Below are 16,960 nucleotides of genomic sequence, written 5' to 3'. Positions count from 1 at the left end.
CAATCACTGGTTTCCTCTCTTTTATAGCATTATATTCAAATACCTAACCCTTATCCTTCAAGGCACTACATAATCCCTCCTACCACTCTGTTTCCATTTCCATGTCACTCCTAGTCTCAGTTTTTAATAAACTCTCTCTTTTTCTATTCCCAGTCTTGCATCTTCTTTCATTTTAATCCCAAATTTAGAGCAGCCTCACTTTTCTTCCTTGCTTAGTTCATTCTCTTCTTGTCCTTCAATTCTTCTATGAAGCCTTCCTACCCTGGTCTGGTCCTCACTGTTATTTCCACAGCACCAGAGATGATTGATGTTCCATTGATCTTTACCATGAAAGAGCAGTTGAGGATAACATGTGAAAGACACATGCTTTATATTTAAAATGGAGCAACTTTAATATTAAAGAAATCATTATCTTCATCATAGAAATGATTGTACAGTGCATAATCTATCCATTTGGGATGTGACATTCTATAAAGGTAAAACATGATCTACATGATAGAAGAGACTAGTGTTTAGAGATGCCTACTAAACAGCTCACATAGATTCACCTTCTACATACTGGGATGTGACACAATGGCTGATCTCTTGACAAGCCTTTATTAATGACAGCTCATGCACTCTTGGGCAAGAGTTCTACTGCCACTTTACCATGCATGGATGATCAGCACGCCCAAGGAGCTGAAAACTATGTCCTTATAGAGGGGAAGCACTGGTGGGAAAGAGAGTCTAATACACTAAATAAATTCAGGAGTCCTAAGATACACCTCCCTCTCTGTCCACTTGATCACAGATCCTGGACCAAGCTCAACAGGCTACTCTGTCACTCATCCAGAGTTGCCGGAACTATGCACTGGCTTGGCCTGGTTTCCTCCCCACACTATGACTATGGAGCAGTGTTGCAGACAATAACTCATATGGTGGAAGAATCCCCAACTCAACATCTGGTGGTGGTTTACAATGCCTAGCCTCACTTGATACAGAGGCTATCCTCTGCTTAAGGAACCTGGACATCAAGCTCTGATGTCTGCATAAAAGAGAAAAACAGATTTAACATAACTCTCTTCTTTTCTGTTTTTTTTTTAAGAGCCATACGAATTGGCAGTATGGACTTTAGTAATTAAAGGAAACCACCCCAACATCCTCCTGTGGTAGATTACTTTACCAACAACATGACTTCTACCAAGCAACTGGCTGCATAAATTAATGTCATATTAGTGCTTCAGTGAAAGGATACTACAATATCGGGGCCTCTGTTCACCTTGGCAGGCCACATGTGCGAAGTGATGAAGACTCCCAGCTTAATCGAAAAGTCACAGTCAAATACACAGTTTTGTCTACCTGATGTGCCCTTGTTCATTTCTGCTTTAAACAATATACTGAACTGTGAAGAATGGCATGCACTCAGAGATCTAGAGGCAAATTTTTTTTAAATTTTTCCATAATTCTAATAGAAAACAATGAAAAACAGGTAAAATCCATTCTTGGGGCTACCTCCATGAATAGTATGTCACTCCCTACTTCTGCAGACTATTTGGTCTCCTCCTGCTTCCTGTCAGCCTATTTCCAAGAAAGCGGGCAAACAATACTAGATTCCACATGAAGGGTTCTCTTACTTTCACTCATTCCTGTACCTTCATGGATTTTACAAACGCCTCATGGAACACATAAAATGTTGTAAAATTATGGGGAAACACAATAGCTTACTATTAGGCTTGAGGGATAGAGAGGGAGAAAAACATTTCAGATAAAAATAAACTGTATAAAATCGAAAATTAAAAAAAATAGGGTTTAGCTGTACAGAACAAAGCAATATGAGAATTGACCTAACTAGCATGACTTTCTTGAGTGTTTCTTGCAAAGTATAATACAATAATATAATATATTAAAAGTTCCACCACATTAAAGAGGTACATTACAGAAGGGTATTTTTGTTGTCGTTTTTTAAATTTCACCAAATACTTTATGTAGATATCTGAAAATGGAGCACAGAAAAAAACAGGAAAAATAACAGCATCTGATTTTAGCCACATAAACACAGTTGCTAAAATTAGATGCCCAGATCAGTACTCACATGTGGGATTTATTTGTCCTGCCAAGGTAACATTCATTTGAATAATGCATTTAGACAGATATTGACAAATTATGGATTAAGTCTACATGATAAAATAACAGATTCCAACAGAAACAGAATGTATTAAACGCATATTGTGACACTGCATGTGGTGTCTGCCTGAGGATTTTGTGGGATTAAAAAGAATACTACTGCCCCATCCAACACACAATTTGAAAACATGACCCAAACTACATTTTTCATCTTCCAAACACATTTCTCCATGTAAACTAGAAATGTAAATATATAAAGTGTCGAACTCCTTTAAAAGCAGGTGGTGAGCAAAAATCACTCCCCCACACAACACTTGGGCTCCTATCCAAATTCTTCTACCCATATTCCACTCTCCTATTTTAATTTCAGGGCCACAGAATAATAAGAAGATATAGATATGGCATATTAGGTAATGCTAGCCCATCTCCCTGTTAAGGAGGACTGTTCCCTAGAGCGTATTTTCTAGCACTTTCTCCAGTCTATTTTATAAATATTGCAATATTGAACCCCTTCTTACACAACCAATTTGTTCCTACGTGCATCTTATTACATTTCTGAAGAAAAATAAAGAAACAAACCACAAAAATAAACAAACACACACCACAGTATTTTCCTCTTAATCAATGCTTAGACAATAAAACTATGCGAGATGGTGTTGGATTTTATTCAGGTTCATCTATCATCAAAAGAATTAACTAAATTCCTAATTGCAGAGTATTTATTACTGATAACAGACAAGTGAGACAACACACACACTCACAGACTAACAGATTCCTTGTTAAATGTGTAAACTGGCAATTAGAAGAAAACATTTACTGGCAAATTTATATGGTCTGTCACAGTCACAAAAACAATGCAACCCCCCAATTGCATTTTTTATAGAATCACTTGGTCAGGACATCCAGGTAAATGAGTCACAAACATAGCGGATGATTTTAATCATTAGGCTGCTGCAAGTTTATAAACTTTTTGTAAAACCAAGAGGGTAGCTTCCCCCTAAAACAAGACACAATATCTGACTCCAGTAAAAGAAAAATGTGGTTTTGAGCCAGACCAGAAGAAAGGGTGGGTGGAAAGCAACTCTTAGCCTAACACTTCATTGCCCCCAACAATGGATTCACCACACAACTGACATCCCAATCACCACTCCTTTTTTGGGTGGAGGAAGAATGTAAGACTTAAGATCTTCCTACAAACTATCAGGGTCAATGTATGGAACCTCTTATGGTCTGATTTATCCTGGGAGCTGTCTTCCCATCAGTTAGCTTACACACACTGGCCAAAAAATGGGACAATTCATTATATTTGTGTCATTATTATAATTGACACAAATATATAGCTGTAAATGGTCTGGTAGCAACGTCTATTAACGGTGCCCTATGTTTCCCACTATAAGACCCCGTTCTCAACTGTTCTAAATTTGATAAGTTATTTGAGCTAAAATTTTCCCTACCCATGTCTGCCTCTGATTTATTTATTTATTTATTTATTTCCTAGACAATCTTAATTCTGTCACTTTCTCACTTTTGAGCCAAGATAGCATCTTCAAAGTAACTTAGATGCCAATGTTCTGGCAGCAGAGTCTGAAGCATCACATGATGCTCTAAGGGCATGCTTTGCCACGCTCTGCCCTGTGAAAATAGCATTAGCCAGCCTTCTTTTATTATATGGCAAAACTTGGACAAGCAAAGCCATCCTTTCCCAAAGATGGAAATGGTAACGGGGCATCACTGCCTGATAATTACCCACTCTAATTCCCAGAGAAAAGCAAGAGAAAAATTTTATCCCAAGTGTGCCAATTTTCCTCCCCTTTCTATCAACAGGACTAGAGTAAGCCTGACCAGACCTAAACCTGTTACTGGCAGCAGACACCATCAGTGAATTTGGTACAGGAATGAGTGAAAGTAAGAGAACCCTTCATGTGGAATCTAGTATTGTTTGCCCGCTTTCTTGGAAATAGGCTGACAGGAAGCAGGAGGAGACCAAATAGTCTGCAGAAGTAGGGAGTGACATACTATTCATGGAGGTAGCCCCAAGAATGTCAAATACTGGATGGGAGATTTCCTCCATAGCTAACAAAGTTAAGTTTATTCTGACTACCACGTGATCAAAAAAGTCATAGAATTGCAAAGTATCCTTGGAAGGAAGGGTAGGAGGCAGAAGCTGCACCTGTGTGATCATCAGGTAACAAATCGGGATCAAAGTAAGTGGCCATTTATTCCTCCTCAAAAAGGAACAAATCCTCTCCTCATCCGCTTCTTCAGAAAGTACTACCATTTGAGCTTCTGACAAATCCAGAGAAACTGGATCCAACTGTTGAGCCCTTATTAGATAAAATTGGATCCTTATTAGATAAAATTTCACCTTTCTCCCTATAAGAAGGCTGATCCAAAAATTGTTGTAGTGAAATCCAGAGGGCCATGAAGACCAGGGCTCAAAGTGTCTCCAGTAGCTGACATCTGGAAACATACCCATACGAGGAGCAAAAGGATAAAGAGGCATAATCTGCGATGAATAAGGTTTCTTGATTCTTCCTCTAGCCTCCTCTAAAGAATGATCCAATCTTGAATCTGTTATGAATCACACTGGAGACACCAACGTAACTGTAGGGTGAAGAGAAATAAAAGGGTGAGAAAGATCTGTCTGGAGATCCCATAGGAGTGTTGGCAGGAAGAGGCATCATAGAAGGATCGGGAGAAAGACTAACCATTTCCTCTGTTGTTCTCCTCTTTGCAGGAGATAAAAAAGCAGATCATAAAAAAGCGGAAGACTGTCTCTTCTTCATCACCAAGTTTATGTCTGTTGGATCCAAGGAACATTCAGCCACTGAAAGGTGGTGTAACAGGGTGGCATTCATCTCTCACAAGCGCCCCCTGGTCAACTGTGTGTACCTGCACTCTCTCGGTTTGTGGTGACCCCCACCGCTGGTTTCTCAGGCAGGTTTTCAGTGACTCAGCCCTCCAGCTGAGTCACAGGCACTGTCTGTACATGAAACAGAACAAACCCCTTCCAGGGTATACAGTCTTTAACTTGTCCAAGCCCTGGTATCGGGCCGTGCCCCCAGGGCTTCCTCCCTGGAGTCACTGTCTTCTTGCAGCCTTCACTGGACTCCTCCAGCTACAGGCAGAAATTGACTGTCTCTGACCCTGTATCTCCTGCATGTGAGCCTGCTGGGCCAACTCACTGCTCCCTGCAGCCTCCCTCATTGGCTGCTTCCCCGCAACCATTCTGGCTACTTGGAGGACTTCTCTTCTGCTCCTCCCTTGCACGGGGTGTGGTAGGACCCGGAGGCCTCCAGCAGGGGGCCTCTGGGCCTGTCCACGCCATCACAGGTGGACATCAGCCACCACTGTTAATATCCTCTGCAGATCCCAGAACAGGAGCAGAGGTCAGAAATGGCATCACAGGCCTGGAATTACCAGATCCAGAGCAATATTCAGCTCCACAGCTCTGGACTTTACAGTAGAACCCAGAACTGATTTGGGTTTCAAAGTCAGAATTGTAGAGGCAATGTCAGAATTGTACAGAACTTATATGTCTGATATATGGGATCTGGCACTGCTAACAGTGGCTGTCTTCTCCCTCAACTTCTTCTTTGAAACAGACACAGTATGAACTGAAATAGCTTTAGGTTCCTTAGCAGGCAGTCAGCCTTTTTCTATCAATGGGCCTTTGAACCCTTGACAACGTTAGCTGAAGGATCAGAAGCCAGTACAGACAAAAAACCTCAAATTTGGAACGCTTAGACAATTTAGCCCAGCTGGAGGAAGTCACTGGAACCAAAACAGGCCTCTTAGTCTTCAAATCTGATGATCTTATGTAATCAGACAGTTTAGCAGCAAGAGCTTCCTTAAGTAGAAGCACATGAAGTCTGTTCTGCCTGTCCTTGCTTACACCACCACACAGAAAACTCAGGAGAGTGTCCTTCTCCTGGGAACTTAAGGCCCCACACATGCTCATGCAACGCTGGAAGGACAGCTGGGCATAGCACACATCTTTGGAAGTCCTCTTCTGCGATTCCATCATCACACAAGAAACTGACCTTATGAAACTGTATTAAGCTACCTACATCATATTCACCTTAAAACTACCTTATTCTAAAATTACACTAAGAACAACAACTATAAACTAACAATGCACTATAAATGGAAAAAAAACAGACCTGATGGACCAAAGCAGTTCACTTCTGTCTGGTGCAGTTGGAAGGAACTGAGGCAACAGAGGCTGCCGCAGCCCCATATATAGACCTGCCCTCAGAACATTCAAAAATGTTGAAGGGAGATGTCGGGATGGGCACATGTATACTCTAACGGGCACTGCTTGGATAACGTTCTACTGTTAGGTGCCACCAGACAGCCCAATACCCATAAATGGGATTATGCAGAGCAACTTGGAGAATCACAGAAATGTAAGACTAGAAGGGATCTTGATAGGCAGGACTAAGTATTATGTAGACCCTGACAGGTATTTGTCTAACCTGTTCTTGAAAATCTCTTATGACAGAGATTCCATAACAAGCCTAGGTAATTTGGTCCAATGCTTAACTACTCTTACAGTTAGGAAGTTTTTTTCTCATGTCTAATCTAAATCTCCCTTGCTGAAGTTCAAATCCTTTACTTCTTGTCCTGTCCTCACTGGATAAGGGGAACAACCTATCACCCTCTTCCTTACAACAACCTTTTAGATACTTGAAGACTGTTATATCCTCCCTCGGCCTTCTCTTCTTCAGAGTAAACAAATCCATACTTTTCCAATCTTCATCGGTCATGTTTTCTAGAGCTTGAACCATTTTTGTTGCTCTTCTCTGCAATTCCTTCAATTTGTCCACAACTTTCCTGAAGTGTGGTGCCAGAATTGGACACAGTACTCCAGCTGAGGCCTTATCAGTTTTGACTGTAGTTGAAGAATTACCTCTTGTATCTTGATTACAACACTCCTGCTAATACCCAGAATGATGATCAATTTTTTGCAACAGTATGACATAGTTGACTCATATTTAATTTGTGATCCACTATAACCCCAAGACTCCTTCCTAGGCAGTCATTTCCCATTTTCTATTTGTGCAATTCATTATTTTTGACTAAGTGTAGTACTTTGCATTTGTCCTTCTTGAATTTCATCCTATTAATTTCAGATCATTTCTCCAGTTTGCCAAGATCATTTTGAATTCTAATCCTGCCCCCCAAACTGTTTGTAACCACTGCTCAACCCCCGAGCTTGGCATCATCTCCACACTTTAAAAGTATACTCTCTATATCATTATCCAAATTATTTATGAAGATAGAATAGAACCAAAGCCAGGACAGATCCCTGTGGGACCCCACTCAATATGCCCTTCCAGCTTGACTCTGAACCATTGATAAATACTGAGAGTGGTTTTCCAACCAGTTGTGCACTCACCTTATAGAAGGTTCATCTAGGCTGTGTTTTCCTAGTTCATTTACGAGAAAGTCATGTGAGACAGTATCAAATGCCTTACTGAAGTAGATATGTGTGTGTATATATACACACACACATACACACTATGCCTTCTGCATAATTAAACTGGAGCTCCACTTGGTATGGGAAAGGTTAAAAACAACAACCCAAAACCTCAGGATACTAGCCACTTTTGCCTGTTAATAAATTTGTTCCTGACCTCAAAAAGGCTATCCATCCAGGTCTACAACATACCTGAACAGTCAGCCAACGCAACTACAAGAATAATTCAGATGATGTCACTGGGTCCATGAGCCTTTTAAGCTCAAGGGACCAGTCAAACCAGAGGGCTTTTCCAAATCAGACAATTCCAGATCAGAGAGGCCTGCAGTGCTGGAGATCCCCTGCTGGTCTAACCAAACTCTCTTTCCTTTGTTGAGACTGGAGGGGAGTATGGGGGGTTAATTTTCAGAGCATAATAGTGCTTTAAAAGGCTGCATTATCATCACAAATTTTACTCTTGGGAAAAAATAATTGATAACATTTATCTGCATATAGCTGGGTATAATATATTCTCATGAAACAATATGCATATAATATTCTATACTGCATTTATCAAATTTACTGCCTTATTGCTAAATTAATTAATTTAATCAGTCTTTAAGAAGTTGTTTCTTGGATATCTTGAACCACAGCACAGTCTCAAAGCTAACAGGTGGTGAGAGGAACTGAGTAGCGGCTGGTGTGCTCTGCCGTTATATGCCCTTGACACAGAGCACGAGGAGTCTCATGTGTTCTGTATACATGCTGCTGGCCTAAAGATTCTGAACTTGAGTGCATGAGGGACATAATGTGGACAAGTACTTGAATGGGAATTAACATTTCATTATTAACAAATTACAATGAAACTTGGAAAATAAGTGAAAATAAGCACTATTGCACATGGAAGATAAAAAAATTTCACATTCTTTGTGCTTCATAAACTCACTATCAAAAGTAAAAATGCTAATTAAAACACAAGTATAAAATGCACTATGTTTGAAGAAACTTCCACACAGTTTAGAAAACAAACTATTAAGCAACATTCACACTGAGCAGAGACCACAAAGTATAAATAGTAAATCTCATTGATTATCGGGAAAATAGGCCATTTTATGGGCAGGAGATATCTCAAAGCCTTCATTTGAATTAGCATGTATTAATCTACCATACTTGCTTTCTACAAACACTGATCTAACTCCTTTTTTCAACAATCTTTATTATGTATTTCTTGTCTCTGGTAGACAAACTGCTACTCAGAATGTGTGCCAACAAATCTAATTATTGAACAGCCAACCATTCTTTATCAATCCACTTAATTATAAATATTTGATGTCAAATACATTTGTAGACTCATTACACTACTGTCAAACAATTTAATTTCAAGCCACCCATCATTTTTGTTGATAAAAGCTTTATCTGTACTCACTGAAGCGTTTTTTAAACCTCCAAACGTCTATTCTTAATCTTCTCTTTCACAAAGAGTACAGATCTATCAAAGATTCTGTAACCTTTCAAATGTCTTAGATCTTCAATTCTTTGTATCTTTCAGGTTGTCCTTTGCTATACCTTCTCAATTTCCTTGTTGATACATGGCAACCAGAAAAGTGCACACTATCCCAAATGTGATCTCAGTAAGATCCTTAAGCAACGCTGGAATTATTTAATTCAGTTTACATTTGTTTGCTATCTTTACTAAGCATTGTGCTATAGGGCTTACAAATTTTATTGTGTATGACTTCCAGATTCTTGCCCCATTCATTATTTTATAGAAGATGATTCAGTAAACATTCAAACAGCTGATCCCAATTTCCTTTATCTGAAGAAAAAAATATAATCATGTATACAGTTGAAATCACTCTTCTCGGCCTTTTGGCTAAGATCTACAGCCTCCTGAAAAAGCAAGATCCCGGCTGCCTGGTCCTCACCACGCTCTTCAACCAGTGCAAGCGATTCTGCCGGACTCCCAGCTCCTGGAAGAAGGCCATGACGGTTCTGGTGTACAAGAAGGGTGAGCGGGATGACCCCAGTAACTGGAGGCCCATCTCTCTCTGTTCCACGATGTACAAGCTCTATGCCAGCTGCCTGGCGTCGAGGATCACGGAGTGGTCAGTGCGTGGGGGGGCCATCAGCTACACCCAGAAAGGCTTCATGTCCTGCGAGGGCTGCTATGAACACAACTTTGTCCTCCAAACCATCATCAAAACGACCAGAAGAGTGCGGAGGCAGTGTACGGTAGCATGGCTTGACCTGGCCAACGCCTTTGGGTCCATGCCCCACCACCACATCTTTGCCACACTCCAGGAGTTTGGGATGCCAGAGAACTTCCGCTGTGTGATCCAAGAGATGTACGAGGGATGCAGCACCACCATTCGCTCGGTTGAAGGGGAGACCGCCGAGATCCCGATCTGGAGCGGAGTTAAGCAGGGCTGTCCCCTCAGCCCCATCATCTTTAACCTCGCCATGGAGCTGTTGCTGCGAGCGATCTCCAAGGGCGCAGACGGCTTCAACCTCTACGGTGAGAGGGTGAGCGTCCTGGCTTACGCGGATGACCTGGTCCTGACCGCAGACGACCCAGAGAACCTCCAGCGTATGCTAGATGCCACCAGTCGAGTTGCCAATTGGATGGGGCTCCGCTTCAATGCAAAGAAGTGCGCATCTCTCCACATAGATGGCAGCAAAAGGGACTCCGTGCAGGAGACAGAATTCCAGCTCCAGGGCGAGCCCGTCATCTCCCTGGCAGAGGGGCAGGCCTACCGACACCTCGGCACACCGACGGGTTTCCGTGTCCAACAGACACCCGAGGACACCATCCAAGAGGCATCTACAGGATGCCGCCAAGATCGACACCTCACTGCTAGCACCATGGCAAAAGATAAACGCCCTGAACACCTTCCTGATCCCCCGCATCTCGTTCGTCCTGAGGGGATCCGCCATTGCAAAGGTACCCCTCAACAAGGCAGACAAGATTATCTGGCAGCTGGTGAAGAAGTGGTTATTCCTTTCCCAGAGAGCCAGCAATAAGCTGGCCTATATCACCCACAGACATGGCGGTGCCAATGTCCCCAACATGGGTGACCTGTGTGACTTCGCGGTGATCACCCATGCCTTCCGCCTGCTAACGTGTCCCGACGCCATGGTAAGGAGCATCGCAGCGACAGCCCTCCATGACGCAACACAAAAGCGGATCGGTAGAGCCCCCTCCAGCCAAGACAAGCTTCCTGAGCGGCTCCCTGGATGGCGAATTCGGCCGAGATAGGGGCGACATTGCTTCACTGTGGTCCCATGCCCGCAATGCCACGCGCCGCCTGGAGAAGTGCATCGGCTGCCGCTGGGAGTGGTGCGAGGAGCACCACTGGTGCCGCAGATCAGGTCCGAGGGCAACACCATCGTCACCCCGAGCGCCAGGGGCCTGCTGGAGAGGACCCTGAAGGCAGCCACCCACTCGCTGTACATAGAAGCCCTGAGGCGCAAGCCGGACCAGGGAAAAGCCTTCGAACTGACCAGCAAGTGGGACACCAGCAACCACTTCCTCGCCGGGGGCGGCTTCATCCGCTTCGCCGACTGGCGGTTCATCCACCGCACCCGGCTCAACTGCGTCCCGCTCAACGGAGCCATCCGCCATGGGAACCGAGACAAGTGTTGCAGGAAGTGCGGCTACTCCAATGAGACCCTGCCCCACATCCTGTGCAGCTGCAAGCCCCACTCCAGAGCCTGGCAGCTGCGCCACAATGCCATCCAGAACCGCCTGGTGAAAGCCATCTCACCGTGTCTGGGGGAGGTCGCTGTGAACTGCGCCATCCCCGGTACCGACAGCCCGCTGCGACCCGACGTGGTTGTCACCAACGAAACCCAGAAAAAGATCATCCTCGTTGACATCACGGTCCCCTTCAAGAACAGGACCCCGGCCTTCCGAGACGCCCGAGCTCGGAAACTGGAAAAATACGCCCCTCTGGCCGACACCCTGAGAGCGAAGGGCTACGAGGTGCAGCTGGACGCCCTGATCGTCGGAGCCCTGGGCGTTTGGGACCCCTGCAACGAGCGTGTGCTGCGGACCTGCGGGATTGGTAGACGCTACGCATGGCTCATGCGGCGCCTCATCGTCTCAGACACCATCCAATGGTCCAGGGACATCTACATCGAGCACATCACCGGCCACCGACAGTACCAAGAGGAATGAGCCGGTACGACCTTGTGCACACACTGTGGGAAAAAGACAGAGGCCTTCCCCATCAGACCGTATGAACTGGAACCATAAACCCACTGAACATTAAACCCCACCAAATGAGGGTAGACCCATCCCCACCATCATATTCACTCACTATACCCCACATACTGAACATAGCCGTTGTGTGGATAACTTATCCCATATCTCAATGTCTGTACTCTGACCGGTTAAACTTTTCCCCCAGGCGGGGAGATTGCAGATTATTATGTGATCCTTACCCCACCAGCTCCTAAATCGAATTTTACACCCCTTGATAATCTGTACCTTATCCCCTGACAACCAGAAACTTCTATGCTTGAACTCTGTACCGTTTCTTATTTCAACATTATCTTAATAAAATTATTAAATCAGTATTTACTAAGATAATGTTGAAGTAAAAAGAAAATGGTACAGAGATTAAGCATAGAAGTTTCTGGTTATCAGGGAATAAGGTACAGATTATCAAGGGGTGCAAAATTCGGTTTAGGAACGGGTGGCGTAAGGAATACATAATCTGCAATCTCCCCGATGGGGGGGTAAAAGTTTAACCGGTCAAAGTACAGACATTGAGATATGGGGGTATGTTGTCCACACAATGGCTATGTTCAGGTGCGGGGTATAGTGAGTGGATACGATGATGGGGACGGGTCTACCCTCATTTGGTGGGATTTAATGTTCAGTGAGTTTATGGTTCCAGTTCATTTACTATACTATATCTCAAAATACTTTCCTCAGGGAAATGTGATCTACAGTGCAGTACACTGCTTTATAGAGGCATTGAAATATCAGCTTTGTATCAGCAATATGTAATCTGCTAAAACTAAAAGGTAAAACTTTTAATTTCCAAAACTTTTATGTAATATTATACATTATTGTTGCAATTTATAATAATTCAATGAATAGAAAGTTATATGCAGGAAATCAGATAAATGTACTAAAGACAAATAATTTTTTCAACTCTGTAGAGGTACTTTATTTACTATCATTTGCCATGACTTATCTCTAAGGGCAAAATTCTGTCTCTAATATACATTGAAGCGAATGGGTGTCACCCTCATGGACTTTATTATTACATATGCATTAGAGGGCAGATTTGTCCCCACCACTGTACTGTATTAAATACTTCAAACAGTGAGATATCATTTTACTACAAAGATGAATGCCTTACACTTGCAACTTGTGGCACGATAAGCCACCTCTGTGGTTTAACCAGAGGATCAGGATGAAATTCTAAAGATGATACACAATTCTGAAGAGAATGTGCTGCTAATTCAGTGGTCCCCAAACTGTGGGGCGCTCCCCTAGGGGGTGTGGAGGAATTTTCAGGGGGTGCAGGGGGCCCAGGCCAACTCCCTCAGGGGGTGGTGAGTGAGGGCCACCCAGCCCCACTCTGCCTCCAGCTCTGCTTCTGGTCCTGGCACCAACTGCGACTCCATTCCCAGCCACAGTCCCAGCTTCAGCTCTGGCCCCGCTCCCAACCATGGCTGCACTCCTGATTGCGGCCCCCAGTTCTCAGCCTGTCACTACTCTGTCACTACTGACCATGGCTCTGTCACTACTCCCGGGTCCAGTTCCCGACTGTGGCTTCCAGGGAAGCGCAAACCCGGGTGGGGGCAGGGAAGTGAAAAAATTTGGGGACCACTGTGCTAATCTATTTCTTTTTAAAAAAAACTTCCCATCTTACTCTGTGATGGTGTGTTCAAACCCTGCACAGGTAAGGAAGGGGTTAAGCAGCTACTCTGCGTCCAGGCCTTCCTACCCCACTATACTGGCAAAGCATGTTTGGCTTGGAGGAGCTCAAAGTGAGAACAGACCAGCTCAGTTAGGGGGCAAACAGTGGAGGTGAACTGACCTACACTCTGAGCTCCTGGAAAGTTCTACTGGTGATCAAGCTGCCTGATGCCTCTGCCTGTGGTGACTTTACTGGACCCACAGAGAAGAGACTTTTGACACTAAGAAGGTCTGAGACTTTACCTTTTTTTCCAGTTGTTTAATGTCTTTACTTCATCTGTTGGGAAACTGCGCACTGGTAAGAAGTGATTCAGGGAACCAGCAGTATAGCGCTTCTGGATGAAGTACTTAGCTGCCTGCCAGTGGGCCTTGGATCAGAAACTAGTGGAGAGGGCAGACCCAAGTTTCCCTACCAACTCATGGATGGTGAAGAAGGCAGAAAGCCTACCTTCTCATCTGGGAGAATCAGCACAAGAGAAGACCCTGAATCCAGAAGGATCAAGAGTCTGAGACCTCAACCCAGGGGAGAACTAGGGCCCCTTAGTCGACCAACAGGGCTACCCTTTGCTAGACTCTGTATCCCAAAAGGAGTGGACATAAATGTGTGACCTGGCCAGAGCGCCAAATCACAAGAGGGGCAGACCATAGCAGGCCCAGGATGACTGTCTGCAATGGGCACAAGGACAGGAGAGAGTCTGCTATGCCCACACTTGGCCACAAAAGGGTGTCTGCAGTGAGTGAACTCCTTCATACATTCCCAGTCAATTAAAAAAAATTCTTTGAAAACTGTTTACAAAAGGACAATGCTTCCAATCTTTTGCCTGCATAATTAAGAGTAACACTTATATAGTAAACTAAAAGTAACTGTTACTGATTTGTTATCTTTAATTTGCCTTATACATACTCCAAGTTATACTGGATAAAAAAAATTTATCTAATCCTGAATGAGTCACAGTGGTGCAAGTTTGTACACAGTACAGTGAATCACATAAAATATCCTGTAATCTCAGAAATTCTGCAACAGTTATAAGTAATAAAAAAAATCAACTTTTCCCCCTATCACAGTGACTACTGGGATTATTTAGTGCAGAAATCTCATATTGCACCAAATTGTTACTCTTCCTAGAAAGTGATTGAGATGATCAATCAAAAGACCATTACTGTCTTGAAAACTTGATCACCCCACTTCCTGATATGAAAGCATCAAAGAGTCTCAGACCACTAGGACAAATCATGACAAAAATTGGCAAATTATTGGTAGAGCTGCATGGCTTCAGACACATGAAGGTCAAAGATGCTGAAACTTTGTACAATTACACACTTCTGAAACAAACGAGATGCTAGACAGAGTATTATTTCTAGTGGGCAATCTGCTGAACTCTAATATTCCAGCTTCTAATAATAAAATCTTGTCCAGTAGAAGAAGTTTAATCCTTATACTTTGAAAGGCCCTTTTGTAATACAAATTAGATAGCCAACTTCAAATTAGTTGCATATTGAGGGCTTAACCTTGTCACCTACCTCTTCATACCTAGTGTGTCTGGAATACAAAGATGCTCCAGGTTAATCAGTCTGAGTATACTCAATCAGAAATGTTTCAAATCAAAGAGACTTCTTCAAAACCATATTTTCATTCTAGAGGCTTTGGATTTTCCTCTCATCCCCCAGAATTCTGAAATTATACTATTTTCAAGAGGCCAATAATGTAATATAATTAAAAATAATTAGCAGTTATAAGTGGGTCTTCTATCTGGCTAAATATTAAGCCCCTTTTATTTCCCCCCTGTAAAACGTACATTTGTCTTTATATTTTGCCTTTCTGAAAGAAGAAAAAAACAGCACAACAATTTTGCTCTCATGTATAGTATAACTGTACGGAAAGATTAACATTTCTGCCAAAATCAGCAAGGGACACAGCCTTGTTTGTAAAGGGATTTTTATGTATAATACCAGAGTTATTCTCTCCACAGTATCTGCATACAGCTCCTATAGTGTCCAAAGACAATATTTGATTATTTCCCCTCCTCTTGTTTTGAATTCCCTCTAATCAAATATTAATGTTTATGTTGAGAAAAATATTCAGGATCATCAACACTGCAGAATGCCAACTACTGCCAGATGCCGTATGAACTCACTCCACACAGGTTTCTGGGTTAAATGCCTCTAGGCACAACTTTAAAAATTAATTCTTGAAAGCAAACTGTAAAACGTTATTCAGTATCACAAGTCCCACACAGTTTTTCCCAAAATGATACAAGTCCCAGTTTGCTTTCTTGTGTATCTCCGACATAATCTGCCACTGACATAGAGCTCCTAGTAGACAAGATCCATCCAGTCCTTTCTGCATGGCGGGAACCAGAATTAATGGCCAGTGCCTTATATTTGAACTGAGGCTTGTTTATATGAGGAAACTTCATTACCTTCACATACAGCAAAGGACCGTGATTTCTAAAACATGAAAAAACAAGCATCTTCTAGCCACTTGCTTAAGGAAGAAAAAAAGGAAGAGAAAAAAAGACTATATCTAAAGAAGAGGACAAGACTAGTACCACTGGCCAACAAAATTAACTGTAGACAACTACTGCCTCCCCACTGACAAACGTGCTTTACAGAAGTACTTGGTTATCTCAGTTAGTATAAAGAACACCAATGGATTAATTGCCCAGTAGTTATGCGTAAGAAGTTATTCCTAAGTATTTCAAATAATGTGTGTTTAAGAATTAAGTGAATGGTGGGCAACCTGTGACCTGTCAGGGTAATCCGCTGATGGGCCGTGAGACAGTTTGTTTACATTGACCGTCTGCAGGCCTGGCTGCCTGCAGTCCCTATGGCCCGCGCTGCTTCCTGCAGCTCCCATTGGCCAGGAACGGTGAACCGCGGCCACTGGGAGCTGCAGGCGGCTGTGCCCGAGGATGGTCAATGTAAACAAACCATCTCGCGTCCTGCCAACAGATTACTCTCATGGGCTACAAGCGGCCCATGAGCTGCACGGCTGCAGGTTGCCCACCACTGTATTAAATGTTTGTTCTCTGAGAAATTGTATGGTACTCTCTTTCTGAGATTGACTGGCAGCTGTTATTAAAAGATTTCACCCTGTAATTCCTTTCTGAAAAATCTTGAAAAGACAGAAATTTAGGTCTGTGATTCTGGAGAGACAAGCTGAGGTGGAAGAAAAAGGGGAATGTAATAGAGCTATACCATAATATTACCTCAGTATTCCCTAGCCTGTCACACATGGACAACACCTGCCAACACTAGAACTGGCTAGAAATTTTTCATCTGAATTTTTTTTTGTCAAATTATCTTCATTTCGATGAAATTTACCTATGGAAAAAAATCAGTAGTAGTAGTAGTGTATAATATGACATGTCATGAAATAATGTATAAATAATAATAATACAAAAAATTCTAAAGAAAAACTTCATTTTGAAATAAACATTTGATTTTTTTTTGCCATGGGG

General features: G+C 42.9%; 1 protein-coding gene across 2 annotated transcripts in view; it reads right to left on the bottom strand.

The window, feature by feature from the left end:
* Nucleotides 1–16,960, bottom strand: part of SNX29 (sorting nexin 29) — a 451,127-nt gene that overhangs the window by 81,982 nt on the left and 352,185 nt on the right. The window lies entirely within an intron of this gene.

Source organism: Lepidochelys olivacea, assembly GCF_965140295.1.
Source record: "Lepidochelys olivacea isolate rLepOli2 genome assembly, chromosome: 10".
Classification (NCBI taxonomy): domain Eukaryota; kingdom Metazoa; phylum Chordata; order Testudines; family Cheloniidae; genus Lepidochelys; species Lepidochelys olivacea.
The sequence above is the reverse complement of the archived record's forward strand: the minus strand, read 5'-3'. Positions and strand labels throughout refer to the sequence as shown.